At 40.3% G+C, this 11,641-nt stretch overlaps 1 non-coding gene and 1 pseudogene across 1 annotated transcript; both read right to left on the bottom strand.

Annotated features, from left to right (window-relative positions):
* Positions 1-2,531: 2,531 nt before the first annotated feature.
* Positions 2,532-2,709, bottom strand: LOC118151720 (U2 spliceosomal RNA; annotated as a pseudogene).
* A 5,337-nt stretch (positions 2,710-8,046) lies between these two features.
* Positions 8,047-8,150, bottom strand: LOC118151985 (small nucleolar RNA U13). Its single transcript, XR_004740371.1, has one exon. It is a non-coding gene; the product is annotated as a small nucleolar RNA U13 (small nucleolar RNA).
* Positions 8,151-11,641: the final 3,491 nt, after the last annotated feature.

Below are 11,641 nucleotides of genomic sequence, written 5' to 3'. Positions count from 1 at the left end.
CTATGGGCTGCACCCACTGTCTAACCAGTCCCAAAGAGATGAACTGGGTACCTCAGTTGGAAATGCAGAAATCACCCACCTTCTGCATTGATATCACTGGGAGCTACAGACCAGAGACGTTCCTATTCAGTCACCTTGCCAGCCACTCCCCCAATCTAATTGTTTATTTATTATAAGTTTAAAGAATGAGTTTACTGGATCAAAGATTACTAACTTTTTTTTTGCAGACATATATATGTGTATATATATGTATATGTAAATATATGATTTTTTTCTCATTATTAAAGTCATGCTTGTTCATTACAGAACATTTAGAAAATAAAGATAAATATAAAGGAGAAGAAAATCCCATCTGTGGCAGAGAAGGCTCCCTTTACTGTCCACCAAATGTCTTGTTCCTTTTTCCATAATTAGTTTTGGTATAGATTTTGCAGCCCCTACCTCTCTGCATCTACATGTGACCAATGATATGTAATCAGGTCACTTTCAAGCCAAGACTTTGAAGTTACCAGTGTACTTTCCTCAAGATCTTTTTCTGTCTGCTGGAAGGAAGCAATTGATAATTAGTCTCTAAGGGATGTGAGAACAGGAGATGGAAGGAGTCTGGATCCCTTAATCATTGCATGAATGAGCTCCCCCTGCTGACTAAGACCACTGGGTTTCACTGTCACATGAAACTGTTAAGTCACTGAAATATGGTGGTTTATTCTTTAGAAAGAATCATTGTTAATACTTTGGTGTATTTTTTTCTCAGTTTTCTTCCTGTGCACTTTTTCCTCTTTAGTTTAGATCATGTAATACATTTTTTAAGGCTATTAATATTATTACCAAAATGCTTTTTAAAAATGCTGCTTTAATTTATACTCAAGCAAGCGATACTGTATATGAGACTGGCTTTGACAGCATTGCCTACTTATAGTTGCTGCATTCTTATAAATATTCTTACAACAACATACTTAAGAAAACCCTCTAAAATATGTGACAATCTTCTAGATACCTTATTTCTCTTATCAAACTGTAAAGTTTTTGACATTTGATGTTTGAATGTCCATCGTTATCATAATAGCTTAATCTATATTTGTTTAATGACTTTTAAGCCCAATGTTCGGAATGTTTACTAAAATCTGTTTGAACATGGACATAATAGAGTCCAGCAAATCATTGTTGGCTACTTAGTTTACTTTCAGAACCATATATATATATGTTTCTGTCATCCTTTCAAGTTGACATTTAAAGGGTCACCATTGATTACATCATTTTAGAATCAGGAACACTACACAGTTCTCTGAGCTCATCTGGCTTCCCAGCCTCCAAGGTCACCTCTGCTCCATTCCATTCCCATTCATTGTTTACTTAATTGTTCAACAAATATTTTTTCAGTACTTGCTATGTCTTAGCACCTAAGTTATGACTCTGAACAAAACACATATTTACTTTCTTTCTCCATGGTGCTTACATTTTACAGGGGGACATTAAATAATTAAACATTAAATGATAAACACAATAAGTAAATTTAGATATTGTGTTAGTCCATTCTTGCTGTAAAAGAATGCCTAAGTTTGGTAATTTATTTTTAAAATGTGGTTTATTTTGGCTCATGATTCTGCAGGCTGTACAGAAAGCATGGTACTGGCATCTACTCTCAATGAGGGCCTCAGGAAGCTTCCAATCGTGGTGGAAGGTGAAGGGGAAGCAGGCACCCCATGGTGAGAGTGGAAGCCAGAGTAGGGGGAGGTGTCATACTCTTAAACAACCAGATGTTGCATGAACTCAGAGGGAGAACTCAGCACCAAGCCATTCATGAAGGATCCTCCCCCATAACCCAAACCCCTCCTACCAGGCCTCACTCCAGCACTAGGGATTACATTTCAACTTGAGATTTGGAGGGGACAGACATCCAAACTATATCAGTGTGTTAGAAGATATGTTAGAAGATATGGAAGAAAGAAAGGAAAAGCAGGGTAAGAGGGAGGTTGCAGTTTAAAAGACAGTGTGTGTTGGGGTAGGCCTCATCAAGACAGTGACATTTAGGCAAAGACTTGATGGAGGTAAGGAATATCAAGGAGACAAATCATTTCAAACAAAGAAAACTGTCTGTGAAAAGCCCGAGGCAGGACTGGGTTGGTCTGTCCAGGGAGTAGCAGTGAGGAGGGACCGTGTCTGCCTCAGGGTGAGGGAGGGAGGTCAGGCCCGGGGTGTGAGGAGGTAGAGCACAGGAAGGGGCATTCTAGGGCTTTGGCTCTTACTCTGAGTGAAATGGGAAGGAGAGGAGTGACATGACCTGATTAAGTGACATGCTGACTGCTGTGTTGAGGGTAGGCTACAGACAAGCAGAAAAACAGAGGACCAAATGGAAGGCTATATCCAAATCCAGAAGAGATGACCATGGCTTGGATCAGAACAGTAACAGTGGCTATAGAGAAAGAAGTAGGAATTTGGATGTATTCCCTGTGGGCTAGATATGGGGTTGGGTGGTAAAGGTCTGTATATACAGGTAGAGAGACTTTTCTGAAATGTAAATCTAAATTGTAAATGGCTTAACATCTTTTAATAGCTCCCTTTCATTCACCATGAATAAATATCAAACAAAACAAATAATTGACAATGCATAATGTAGCCCACAACTGGTCTCATCTCTCACTTTCTTGCATTTTAAACTGATAGGAACATATACGACCCTTGGTCTTAGCTAAAAGGCTGAGAAGTGGTGCCTTCTTGCAGTTTATATACCAGCCACAATCAACCACTGACCTCTCACCTTCCATCTACACACTTTCTGCAACTCAGCTCAGGCATTTTTTTTTTCTGTAAAGTATTTCCCAACTTTTGGTGTATTATTTTCCTGTGGCTGCTGTTATAAATGACCGCAAACTTGATGGCTTAAAACACAGGAATGTATTCTGTCACAGGACTGAAGGCCAGAGTCCAAAGTCAGAATGTAGTTCAGGCCGCACTCCCTCAGAAGGTTCTGGAGGAGAATCCCTTTCTTGACTGTTTCAGCTTCTGGTGGCTGCTGGCATTCGTCGGTTTGTGGCTGCATCACTCTAATCTCTGCCTCTGTCTTCTCATGGCTGTTTCTACTGTGTGTCTGTATCAAATCTCCCTCTTTCTCTCTCATATAAGGACACTTATGATTGGATTTAGGGCCCATCAGGATAATCTCCCCATGCCAATATTTTTAAGACCCCTTTTCCTTATAAGGTAACATTTACTGATCTGCGGGTGGCCTGAGTTAGCCTGCTATACTTGTTTAGAGGTCTTATATCCCGAGCTATAGCACTTGATCACTCAATTGCAATGACCTGTTTCTGAGCATGTATACACACACAGATATTTCCACTTCTCAAGGGTTCTTAAGGCCAGGGATTATATCTTATTAACAATCACTGCTTTCCCCACCCCCAGCAGTTTCTAGCTCACAGCTAATGGTCAGGACACATTGATTGGGTGAATGAATGAAGATTCATGAGGCAGAGTTTGTAAGTGCATATACTGTTGGGACTTCATAATTTTATGAAAATGAGATCAGGATTGGATTCCTCAGACATCTGCACAGTGACTTTTCTTTGTTTCTGTCCTCTTTCTTTTTGTGTCCAGCTGTTGCGTTAGAACATCATTATTAAATAAACCTGCTCCCTCTAGGCTTTGGGCCTAGTTATAGCCCTTGATAAACATAGCAATAGTTGGATAAAAGAATACATATTTTCCTTTAACTGGTGTATAAAACCTAGAATGCAGAGCATTTGCAGTTAGCTCTGGGTGCTAAGAAGGTTGATCATGCTGCCTACTGGAAACATCAGCTCTCTCAGGGTTATAGGTAGGGTAGCAGGGTATCCATCCGATAATGGTCCTTCCTTTGTTATGTGGATGGTCATGATACTGTGTCGGGAGGTGGGTGGGACTGCCAGGGGGGTACTTGGGAAGTGACTATGACTTTGGCTCATTTGTATAATCCTCTGCCTATTTGAGTTGTCATTTAGCTTGGGCTCTGGTTGGCTTAACATGGTGGGATACCATGAGGGACACACAAGGTCAGTATCATCTCCCAAGATTCTACTTGCCAAATGGTTTCTGATTTTATTTCCATTATCTGAGGGCTTAGTCATATGTGGCTACAACAAGAGCAGGTCCTGGTGGCTGGAAAGCAAATCAGTGTTGTGTTTTTGCAGTGGATTCTATCTGTCCAGAAAAGGCACACTGTTTGATTTTCCATCTTGGAGATTAGTTTCCCATCATTTTCTTTCTATGTTCCTTTGATTATTGTGAGCCATGTTTGCAGATAGCAGTAACTGACTTTGCTACATTTTAGTAAATCAAATTTATTATCAACCTTGAGAGGGGGCCAGACATACTCAAACATTACACTGGTTAAAATCATATGTGCTTTCAGACGCCTATGGGGCAAACTGTGGCCTGTTTAAAAATTCTTGAGCGAAGTCTGGATAAATGAAATGATAAATCTCCCCTGCTATGTTAGAAATGCAATGATTTATATTAATAGTCTGCGTTAATACAGGGTCCCCCTGAATGAGCCTATCTTTTTATTTATATCCTTTCTTGTATACTAGCAGCTATAGACACCAAATATCCATTAGGTGGCCTCAAGCCTAAGGAACATGGATCTCTTTTTTATCAATGAAAAAATTCAGAATGTGTCCACAATGAGGAATTAGATGGAGAAAATGGAGTTAAAAAGGAGAGGGGAAATGGCAGAGAGCTATAAGAAAGAGCTCTTTCATCTGGGTACCTTCTGAGTCCCTTTAAACTTGCTGTCACATCTCATGACATTTCTGCAACAAATCTCATTAGAAACTAGTGTAATATTGGGGTTCAGGGGTTCAGAGGTTCAGGGTGCCCTCAGCTTCCCTGAGAGGATGTTTCTCCAGGTTCTTGGTCTCCTGCCCTCTCAAGAACGAGAAAGGGGACCACAGCACAGTGCACAGTAAATGTCGGACTCAAAAGTGTTTGTAGAAAGTGATTTATTTAAAGAGAGAGAGAAACAGGAGAAGGAGAGAGAAAGAAACAGCTAACTCTCACACCGAGTGACAGAATCCAGAAAGATGAAATCCAGGAGAGAAAAGCAGCTTCCACACTGAGTGGAAGGGACTAGAGAGAGAGATGGAGTTTAGGAAGGGAAGACAGGCTTCCACAAGAGTGTGGAAGGGGACCACTGAGCCTGGTTTTGCCATCAATGAGGACCTGCCCTTTGCATACATATTTGCTGGGCCCTCTGCTGTCACTGCCAACTGTCAGTGCTAGTTGTTTCCCGTGAAGCCTTTAGAGCCTCTCTTTTCTCACTCCCACAGAGGCTGGTCTCTCAGTCCTGGTCAGCCCTGCAGTCTCTTATCTGGCTCGCAGCTCGTGCTCTACCAGTCCCTCCTCAGGAGAGCTCTGTGATGGGTTAAAATGAGGACTCTCCCTGAGAGGCATTTGCATTTTAATCGGGGACACTTTAAAACAAATCTAATTCTTACTGTTATATTACAAACATTACTATTATAAATATTACTAAGTGTAACATGAGCAAAGAGCTCAAATGTTAAGTGAACAGCTTGAATTTTTGCAAAAGTAAAACCACAATCCAGATCAAGACTAGCATGTTAGCAGCACCCTAGATGCCTTCCCTGTGCCACTTCTGGATTGCCTGGCCTCTCGCCAAAGGTGACTACTGTTTTGATTCCTATAACCAGTTTTACCAGTGTATGAGTTTTACCAGTGTGTGAACTTTATAGCACTGGGATCATAAGTATATACAGTTGACCCTTGTATAGCTCAGGGGTTAGGGACAGTGACCCTCCACACAGTTGAAAATTCATTTATAACCTTTGACTTTCCAAAAACTTTACCAATAGCCTACTATTGGCCAGAAGCCTTACTGATAACACAAGCAACTGATGAACATATATTTTGTATAAAAAATTATATACTGTATTCTTACAATAAAGTATCTAGAAAAAAGAAATTATGATTAAGAAAATTGTAAAGAGAAAATATAGTTACTATTCATTAGGAGGAAGAGTATCATCACAAAGGTCTTCATCCTTGTCATCTTCATATTGAGTAGGTTGAGAAGGAGGAGGAAGAGGAGAGATTGGTCTTGCTGTGTGATGGGTAGCAGAGGCTGAACAGAATCTAAGTGGGCCTGTGCAGTTCAAGGGTCAACTGAGCTTTTTTGGATTTTTTTTTTTTTTGCTCAAATTTATGTCTGTTAGAGTTATTAAGGTTGTTGCTAAAAGCTGTATTTGCTCTTTCTATTGCTGTATAATATTTCATTCTGTAGAAAAAGCTTTATAATTTACAGAGAGTCCCTGAACTCAGATGGTTTGGCTTAATGGTTTTTCTACTTATGACAGCATGAAAGCAATGTGTGTTCAGTAGAAATCATACTTTGAGTACTTATATAACTATTCTGTTTTTTGCTTTTAGTACAATATTCAATAAATTACAGAAGTTATTCAACACTATTGTAAAAGAGGTTTGTGTTAGAGACTTTTGCCCAATAGTAGGGTAATGCAAATGCTCTGAGCGTGTTTAAGGTGGGCTAGGTTAAGCTACAGTGTTCAGTAAGGTTAGGTGTATTAAATCCATTTTTGACTACAACATCTTTAACTTATGATGGTTTAATTGGGATATAATCCCATTGAAAGACGAGTAGCATCTGTATTTATCCATTCTATTGATGATGAACATTTAAATTGATTGTGGCAGCTGCAGTGCCTCATGCCTGTAATCCCAACACTGTGGGAAGATGAGGCAGGCAGATCACTTGAGGCCAGAAGTTCAAGACCAAACTGGCCAACATTGTGAAACCCTGTCTCTACTAAAAACAGAAAGATTAGTTGGACATGGTGGCAGATGCCTGTTATCCCAGCTACTTAGAAGGCTGAGGCAGGAGAATTTCTTGAACCCAGGAGATGGAGGTTGCAATGAGCCAAGATTGCGCCACTGAACTTCAGACTGGGTGACAGAGTGAGACTCTGTCTCTCAAAAAAAAAAATGGATTTGGGCTATAATGAACACTCTCATGAATATTCTTAAACATGTCCTCCAATGCACATAGGAGCAGAATTTCTAGGTCATAGAATAAACTTATATTCAACTGATAGATATGCACAAGGTCCAGGGTACTTCTACCAAGTTACGTATGTGTATGAGTCTTAGTAACTACCTACCTCATTACCAATTTTTTTTGTAGTGTCAGCCATTCTGGTGGTTTAAATTCACATTTTCATGGCAATGAGTGCTATTGAGCATTTTTTCATAGACTTATTGGCCTTGTATTTATTCTCTTTTGTGTAGTGCTTGTTTAATTGGGATAGATGTCAATGGATAGCCTAGCTATCTGTACATCCATGTACATCACATATATATGTGTATATAGCTATATCTAGATGATATATAGCCAGATATGCATAATTTTTTGATAAAAATATAATTGAGATAATTGGTACATACTTGTAATTGATTGAAAATCAGCCTTAATTCTCCACCTTCCCTGTGACCACAACCTTTGCAATATAATTTTGAAACTCCTCCCATCAAGAGGCAGTGTAAGTGCCTCTTTTCTCCAATCTTTGCTGACCTTTGATTTGTTTTGGCTGAAGATACATTGGAAGTGACAGTGTGCCAATTCTAAGGCCAGGCCTCAAGAGGCCTTGTGTACCTCCTGCCACTGCCATGGTAACAGGCTGAGGCTAGCCTGATGGAGACTGAGGAGTGCTGAGGCACCCAGCTGATAGCCAGCACATCCTTATTAGAGAAAAAACATGCAAATTTGGTAAATGAACATGGTATCATATTTTAATCTGTATTCCTTTGATTATAAGTAAGACAGAATATTTAAAATCTATTTAGCATCCTTTGCTTGTTTATATCCTTTATATATTTTACTCTTGGAGAATTCATCTATTTATAGAAATTTTTAGGTAGAAAGAATATTAACTCTTTGTATTAAATATGGAAAAAATGTTCTTTAGTTTTTAAAATTACCTTTTACATTTTATTTATCAAATTTTTATGTGCAAAAATTTTAACTTTTTTTTTTCACATCAGATGGGTAATATGCCTACATGGTAACAAGCCTGGAAGGAGGCACATTTCACAGGTGAGTATGAAAACCTAGTTACCATGCTTACCAACCACAAAAGGATCATTTCACCTTTTATGTTGTTAAATGTATTATCATTTTCCTTTATAAGTATTTTTTGGTGCAATTACAAGAAAAATAGTTCCCTCTCCAAAGTTATATAGTTGTTTACCTATCATCACCTATTAGGAGACACAAATACTCAAAAGAATAAATCTCTACTCACACAACATGGGACTTAATAGACAATTCAAGAAGATAATGTGGGCATGAAGCCAGAATTAAATAGGATGCTTTCATATGCCAGTGACAGAAACTCTGCCTCAGATTAGTTAAAAATAATGACATTCTTTATTTTATGTAAGAAATTCAGAAGTATGACAGCTTCCAAAATTGGTTAAGTCAGCAGCTCAGTAGTTTTTTTCACAAACCAGTTTGTTTTGTTTTTTTTTGTTCTATCACAATGCTGTCCTTGTGCTGTTGCCTTTGTCTTTAGGTGGTTCTTTTCACCGTCACACTGTGGCTGCCAGTAGCCAAAGGGCAACAGACTTTCCTTGTCCTATCCAGGGAAAAGCGAAGTGTTTCTCCCAGTCATTGAATGTATGCTCCTCCCTTCAGTATAACTGGATTATCTAAGGTCATGTACTCACCCTTAGACCAATAATTAGAGAATACTAATTAGGAATCATCTTAGATCAATCAGGATTCCCTTTGGGAATGAAAATTAGATGACTAAATGTCTAACAGAATTGAGGTTTGGACAGGAAGGAGGAAAGGGAGAACAGATGTTGGACAGGTTAAGAAAGTGTTTGCTCCAGATCCTTCTGGACATCTCTCAAATTGGGTGCCATTTCTCAATTTGTAGTCTTAAAAATGTAGCCATTCTCCACAGTCTAAAACATTTATGGGTGTTGGATTCAACTGCCTCTGGGTTGGAATTCAGGCTCTGCCATTTATCATCTGTGGCATGTGATGTAAGTTATTCAATCTCTTTACATTTGTTTCCCCATCTGTAAAATGGAAATAATATCTATCTTGTTTGGCACATGGTAGACCTTCAATAAATTATTATTTTTTACTATTATGACCATTCATAAATCAGCTCATAGTTCTGGTTTGCTTAGCTGTTTTTTGTCTCATGACATTTAAGTGAATTTGTGGTTATATGCTATATTCTACCTGCTTTGAGGCCAGTTTTAAATACCAAGCTGGCTTTTCTTTGCAACCATATTTTCATTTGCCCTTCCACTATCCTTCTAGTTCTCTTGAACTCCTATGGGCTTGGGTGTTTTCTGCATTTTATACATGAATGGCATTGATTTTTTTTCTCCAGTGAATTATCTCTGACTTACAGTTCTGAGGGTTAGCATATACAAAAAAAATGATTCTATGGTGGAGTTACCAATTCTCTAACACATTTTAAACCACCTTTTGATTTAATAATAAAAACCAGCTCCCTTTTCTCATTTGAAATCACATATGTAAGCAGAGTTCCTTAATTTATATAACCTCATGCTTTTCATGTGAAGCTGAGCTTCTTTGAGTCATCACCTGTGTGTGTGTGTGTGTGTGTGTGTGTGTGTACATGCGTGTTTTCCCCTAGTGTGACACAGGCAATCTGTCATTCTGGCAATGAAGAATGAGTCTCATAGAGAGCAGGATGGAAAAGCAGAAAGTCTCCTTGTGCTGGCATTCTGGGCTGATGACCTGGGGCCCTTTCACACGTCATAGCAGTCAGCACTAACACTCAGGTCGTGAGCAAATGAAGTGTCTGCAGCTGGCAGCCATGATGAGCTAGTCTGGAGCTGTGGCCTACCTTTGTTTTCCCTTCCAATGATGGGAGTGACTGCTTCCTCCTTTACCAAAACAATGCATAAGCCATCTGGGCCTCCGTCACATATCCTGAAACATGCCATACCCACTCGTCTCTGTGATGATTGTTACCTTTGCACAAAAGCAATGTGCCCCCTGCCAATATGTTCAGAGGCAATTGGATCTTCCTCCCTCCACTGTGTTTTCTGTTTCTTCCTCAAGGAAGATATTCCATTAGGCCATAAGACTGGAAGGCAGTACAGACTAATGATTAAGCCTTCAGGCTTAAACTGGCCTGCCCAGGTTACTAGCTGTATGGCCTTGTGCAAGTTAATTAACATATCTGAGCTTCAGATTTCCCATCAGCATAGAAAAGAGAACAGTACCCACCATGCAATGTTGTTGAGAAGGTGGCTTGGGGGATCCTGTATGTTGTTTAGCATCGTGCCTGGCAGGTAAATACAAGGTAAATACTCCACACGTTGGAGTGTGGATAAAGGTTGGGTTATTTTTTTTCCTGCAATCAGGGAAATTTATGGAAGATTTATACCTGCTTTCTGACTTGGGAATTATTTTATTGCCTTTTTCTCTCTCTTTAAGTTGATGTTTGTTCGAACTTTCAGCAAGCCATCCAGGTCTGAAAACTGTTTTAGAGACCAGTCAATACCACTCCATTACTCTGCAAGATGGCATTGATCCTTTCAAAGGAGTTATGAAGAAGCATATCTTCATTGCTTAATAGAGAAAAACAGCCTACCTATGCAGCTGAAAGCCTTATTGTTTATAACTTCCATTTTCAGCTCCTGCTTTGCCTTTTAGGGGAAGATCCAACATTTTGATGTTGTAACTTGCGGAGTTTTACGAGATCCTATGTGCTATGTCATCTCTGTAGCAGAAAAAGGGCTTAGAGACAAGTCTAGGCAGTAAGTGGGAGGGAAATAGTTGCTGTTCTTTGAGTCTCACTGGACCATGGAAGCCAAGTGTGTCCTGGAGGAGGCTGGTTGACATAATCAGATGCTGTTGAAGATCTAGACATGGCCAGCTTGGCCACCACCAGGCAATCTAACTAGGTTTGCCATGTGGCCTGCATAATAGATCTTATCATGTGGGCGCTGAGATAAAATTAATTGGGGGAAATCATGCTTGTTTTGTGTCTAAAATGTCCAGAGGGCCCTCAGGTTGGCTGGGTTTTATTTTGCGTGAGCAGTAGCTTTGCAGACTGCACATTTCTGAGAGGGCCTGACAGAGGGCGAGGACCTAAGCCAGGGTAAGGACCTAACCCAGGGGGAACTCTCCAGCCTGGTGCTGTGGGGTTTTGCCTCCAGAATGGGGTCCAGCCCTCTGCCTCTCTGTGTGTTCAGTATGATGTGGCTCAGCTGCTATTGAGCCCCTCACGGGCTGTGGGAAGGCACCTAAGGAGAGGAAGTGTTTCCTACTGCATGTCACCCACAGGCTATGGTCGCGAAGTTCTTTCTGTCATGGCCAGGATCTCCTTCCTCCTACTTCCTAACCCCAAGGCCTGGGCACCAAGACAGCGCTGTCCTGTTATAGCGTCGCAGGCCCAGGACTTGAGTGGGAGCTCATGGAAGGCTTTGTGCTTGGGGGAACTAAAGGCTCTGGACATCCAGAGCAGTGTTCTCCGACTGTCGCGTGCCTGGGAGCCACCAGGGAGCTTGTTGGTGCAGGTTCTGCTTCAGGAGTTCTGGGGTAAAGTCCAAGATGACTCATTTCTAACAAGCTCCC

This window comes from Callithrix jacchus, chromosome 2, assembly GCF_049354715.1.
Source record: "Callithrix jacchus isolate 240 chromosome 2, calJac240_pri, whole genome shotgun sequence".
NCBI classification, from domain to species: domain Eukaryota; kingdom Metazoa; phylum Chordata; class Mammalia; order Primates; family Cebidae; genus Callithrix; species Callithrix jacchus.
This window is presented reverse-complemented; position numbering and strand designations above follow the sequence as displayed.